Genomic DNA, 5,492 nt, shown 5'->3' with positions numbered 1-5,492 from the left:
GGGAAGGCTGGCATAATGTTGGCCTTAAAATGGGGGTTTGACCCCCTCCCATGTTCCAGGCAGCATACATTGTTTAGTTTCCACTGCTTGCCTTTGTATTTGTGGATATAGTAAGTAGATGGTTAAGCAATTTTGTTGTTTGCTTCATTTATTTCTCTCTGGGGCGACTGCCTTGTGATGCCCATGGGATCAGCCGGGTCATATCACACAGATTGAGGTTCACCCACAGTGAGCAGGTTCTTGCAAACAAAACAGAACTAAGGCTTTATTGTCAAAGTGCCACTGGGTTAATACTCACAAGTAATGAGGTATATAGTGACTCAGTCAGGTACAATCACACATACATTCATCTAGATGGCCAGCTAGGTTCAAGGTTCCAATAAAGAAATGGACCAGCACCTATGGCAACGGAGAAATCAAAAACAGTATAAAGTGCAATAAGAGGAGTATTTTTAAACTTTTTTAAAGATATTTTTAATAATTTGCTAATTAGAACAGCTAATTTGCTCTTCCTGGTGATTTTTTGCTTTAGACTGGAGCAGATTTCCCCAATCGTCTGCATACAATGAAGTCATTAATAAGGTCTTTTTCATTCATTTTATTAGAAAAACATTTTTAGCATAGTATCACTACTATCATTCTCCTCATTGTCAGACTAGGTTAATTTGTTATATTGTTATTCTTTACATAAAATCAGGTTTATCCAGACAAAATGCATTATGTTAGCAGTTTAAAAATAACTTTGAAATTGTGTAAATTGCAGAAGTGCTAAATTGCAGCCTGGGCAGTTTTAAACTGATTTGTTTTTATAATTATATAGGTTTATATTTGCTTATGTATTGAAAGCTAAAAGTAAATGAAAATCAAACTAATATGTAGCTATTCTATGGGAAAATATCAATATTTTGAGAACCCTCCTCCCTCCCCTGCAGACAGACAGATAGGGAATTCCTATTGTGTGCAATGACTCAGGTTTCCAGGTGAGGAAATACAGACTTCCTTGTAGGAGTATCATCTTCCCCCTCCCTGACTCTCCTGCCGTGTGTATAAAAAGCAGAGACAGGTTTCCTTCCCACACTGTTGTGCTCCTTACCGCAGAGACACCTTTGTGTTTGCAGCTCTCCCTGAAACTATGGCTAAGAAGGTGGCAGTGATCCTTGCTGGCTGTGGGGTTTATGATGGCAGTGAGATTCACGAGTCGTCGGCTGTATACGTTCACCTTAGCAGAGCCGGAGCTCAGGTAAAAGTTTACTTTACAAACTATACAAACTATGCAAATTACCTTCTCACTGTTATAGAATACACCAAGAGCTCAATTTGTGCTTCATTACATCTTTATTCTTATTACGTGTTACTAACTGCTCCTTGCTAAGGGATCTGTTCAGGCACATGTTCCCTTTCTTACAATCTAAATATTGGGTGCTTGAGACACAGGGAAATTATGTGACTCAGCAAAGACTGTGGTTTAGCATGTGATATGATTCGAACCCTGGAACCCCTGAAACAATCTTTCTATTGTCTTTTCATGGGCTGTGTGTGTGCTTTTTCTATTTTGCCCCTGCCATTCAGACTAAAACAGCATGCACTGAATTATTCATCACACTCATGTACATTTTATCTAATGTGGCAATATGAATTGCTTTATAGGCATGCCTAGGCACCCAGAACTTTGAAAGCGAACTATTATTATTAATAATAATTATTAATAATCTATTATTCCTAAAATGCCCCCCTGTCCTAGACTAATGGATGTACTGCTGTTCTGCACGATACAGTATGAATGTATATTGTGATACTTTTTGATTCTTCCCATCTGGAGCTTTATATTGTTATGCCAGTTCTACCCTAAAAACTTTCTGAAAAAGGGACACAGTCACTTTATTACAAGGTTTTATGGGTAAAATTCTGGCAGAGGCCTCACCCATCAACTATTAAAGAAAAAAATGCCTTTTTTTATTGGGCCAAAAACCCATATTACAGTTTTTCATATGAATCAGCTTGTTGTCTGTAGTTGCTATGAATTATTGTTCCAGTGCCAGTTAGCAAGCTGCAGCAAGCTATCCAGGTGTTGGCCAACATTTCTTATTTACAGTTTCACTTTTCCATGGAGCTGTGTACCCGATACAAGACACAGACTCTTTTAATTACTGAAACAGTACTGATATGTACTATAATAATCACCTATAATAATTTGTCCTGAGGTTTCCTATCCCACTAAATTCAGATCTTTATTTCTTATTCTATCTGGCTATAAGACCTCTTACAAACAGTATGGGAACCTTGTAATATGTTCTTTCCCTTTGAAATGCTTTTATTTCTACCCTGTGATTCCCATGCACTACATGTGACATTGACCTTATACTATAAGGACTCATGTTACTTACAAATATGGAGAGCTGTTACTGCACCATAACCTGCACGCCCCTGTCTTTGTTGGGGGAAATAAATTGGTCCTCTTTCTTTGTGGGAAATCAGTGGCAAATCTAGAAATGATTGATCGGAAGAGATCGATTTCATGTACATAATGTTTCACACATACATCATATACTTTAACATCATTCAGGGCCCCAGTGGACCCTGTATATTCATGGGCTTCCTGGAGAAATTCAAACATACTGACACTGATATCAGTCAGAAACATCACAGGCCTCTGTACTCCTGGAGCCCCTGACAAACATTTGGGCTGTAGTTTTTGCATTCATGTAGCTAGGAAATGATCATTATTGGTGCTAAATGATGTCAGTGCAGATACCCATAGCATCCGATCTGTATAAAGAGAAAGTCCAAATAGGTTGTGGTTACAAGTGACCTCATTCTAAGCTTAGCACTTCGTTCCCCATCATGGAGGTCAATAGCAGCTGAAACAGCTCTGAGCAAGGAAACCCTTTTGTCCCAACAAGGGTGAGATTTCTTCTGCTACTTCTCTGCTGATTCAGCATGAACATTGACATAGGCTCAGATGCCTGTATTCAGTCTTTATAAACCTGCCAGTTTGCTGTTGGATTAACAAATGTAATATTTTCCTCCCACAGACTGAATTTTTTGCCCCAAACATAGATCAGATGCACGTAGTGAATCACATCAAAGGGCTGCCCACAGAAGATAAACGCAATGTGCTTGAGGAGAGCGCACGGATCGCAAGAGGGAATATCAAAGACCTTAAAGACCTTGACGTTAGTGAATATGATGCAGTTATTATACCAGGTAACATAGATCTTTCTGGGTCTATACACAAAATAAATGCAAATGTTAAGATTCTAGTAGAAATCGTTAAACTGTGAATGTGTTTTTGCTTATTCATTATTGATCTATCAATGATTTTTAATTAATTTTAGGAGGTTTTGGAGTTGCCAAAAACCTTTCTACCTGGGCTGTGAAAGGAAAGGATTGTTCAGTTGCAAAAGAGGTTGAAGCAGTTATCAAAGGATTCCATGGAGCCAAGAAACCCATCGGTTTGTGCTGTATCTCCCCCGTACTGGCTGCAAAGCTCTTTCCTGGATGTGAACTGACTGTCGGCTGTGATACAGAGTGTGAAAAGTACGTCCAACCTTTGGTAGCACTTTTAAAACCATAAAAATATAACTATTTTTGATAAATGCTTTTAAAAAATAAAACTTCTTCCTAAAGTGGCTGAAAGTTGAATAGACATTCAGAGACTTGTGTATCTGGAATAGAAAGAGAACTATATTTCTGGACCATCATTACAACGTTACGGTATCACTAGCTGAATAAATATCCAAAATTAGACAACTGAAGCCTAAAAAGGCCAAAGACCCCTTCTACAAGCCCATTATAACAACACCTGGGGAATTCCATAAATCCCAGGTAGTTACATGGCAAAAATATCAGTACAGCCCTATGCTGTACCCTTGAATTAGAGAACACCCAGGTTCATAAAGATGAATCTGTATATCAGTAGTCCTCTTAAATTTCTGAAGTAATATGTAATCGTATGTTATTAGTACCTTGCAAGGACCTTATTCTCCTTCTAGCCTGCAAGGGCTCATTGCTTGTGTCTCTAAAACTGGAAATACAGGGAAATTTCAACATGAAAGTCTCTCTATGTAAAAATGAGAAGTTGCTGTTGTCCCTAAACTTTCATTTGTTTGTTCTATAGGTGGCCATATGCAGGCACAGCAGCTGCCATTAAGGAGCTCGGCTGCAAGCATATCAACAAGCAAGTGAGTGAAGTCCATGTGGATGCAAAGAACAAGTTGGTCACCACCAGCGCCTTTATGTGTAACAGTCCAGTTCATGAGATTTATGACGGCATTGGGGAAATGGTGAAATCCGTTCTGAAGCTAACAAATTGATAACAGTATTCATGAGGGTTATTTAAAATGTGTATTTATATATCATACAATAAAATTTCATCCTTTCACCAAAATATTTTGTGAGCCTTTTCACTTGATCCTTACACAGATTCTAATGAAAGATATTGACAACTCAGCTAATGTCTGATGGCACTATGATGGGATTTACAGTTCAGATAAGGTTTTAGATTAATGTTTATAAACATTAAAGGAGATATATAGGATATGTAAAAAACAACAAGTTACAGTATGTAGGCAATAATGGATAATACATAGTGATGGTTTTACTTGGGGCTAAACATTAATATTTTCTTCAAAAACGTCCACTTTATTGGAGATCTGTTACAGTCGCTGTCTGTGTTTCAAATGAGGGATGAGCATGCCCGGATTTGTGGAAAGGCCACTTAGGCCCGGGCCTAGGGCGGCAGGATTTTAGGGGGGCGGCATGCTACCCAACCACACCCACATTGGTTCAAAAACACTGGGGATGTGCTGGAGATCATTGCTCCAGTATAGATGATGAAAATTTGCATGAATAAAGGGAGAGGACAGGGGCGATGAACGGCAGGGAGCCTAGGGTCATCCACTATGTAAATCCAGCCCTGGGGGTGAGGGTGTCCTAAAGGTCCCTGCCAGAAACACAGTAGGAAGGAATAGCCAATCACAGCCCTGCAGTCACACAAACAAAGAAAGACTTCAGTTCTCTATCAGGTCAGCCTAGCTGCTGATTGGTTCCTATCCTACAGTGCAGTGTTCTGAGTGCTGCCGGCTCCCCTGCACAGCTAGAGAATTCAGCGGGCAGGAATTGGAACAGATGGGGAGGGCTCTTTGGGTTTTGGGGGAATTTTTCAATAAATCAGCCCCAAACACATATTTTTTAAGCACAATCCTTCTATTTTTACAGAAGTATTATGCACTTGTTTTTACACAATATGCCTCCTTTACTGGTTCATAACAGTAACATTATTTAGCACAAAAAATGTTGATAATTTACTAACCCCTGTGGAAATATGTACCTCATAGCAACCAATCAGCAAATCTCTTTGATCAGCCTATTGCAGGTATGATACAAACATGTCTGATTGGTTTCTGTGGGTATGTATGAGGTAGATAATATATATATATATATATATATATATATATATATATATATATATATATATATATATATATATATAT

The 5,492-nt window shown here is 38.6% G+C and overlaps 1 pseudogene across 1 annotated transcript; it reads left to right on the top strand.

Annotated features, from left to right (window-relative positions):
• Positions 1 to 963: 963 nt before the first annotated feature.
• Positions 964 to 4,384, top strand: LOC108698357 (annotated as a pseudogene). Its single transcript, XR_001932626.2, has 4 exons — positions 964 to 1,240; positions 3,033 to 3,204; positions 3,336 to 3,537; positions 4,118 to 4,384. The product of XR_001932626.2 is annotated as a glutamine amidotransferase-like class 1 domain-containing protein 3A, mitochondrial (transcript).
• Positions 4,385 to 5,492: the final 1,108 nt, after the last annotated feature.

The sequence above is a fragment of the Xenopus laevis genome, chromosome 8L (genome assembly GCF_017654675.1).
Source record: "Xenopus laevis strain J_2021 chromosome 8L, Xenopus_laevis_v10.1, whole genome shotgun sequence".
NCBI classification, from domain to species: Eukaryota; Metazoa; Chordata; class Amphibia; order Anura; family Pipidae; genus Xenopus; species Xenopus laevis.
The sequence above is the reverse complement of the archived record's forward strand: the minus strand, read 5'-3'. Positions and strand labels throughout refer to the sequence as shown.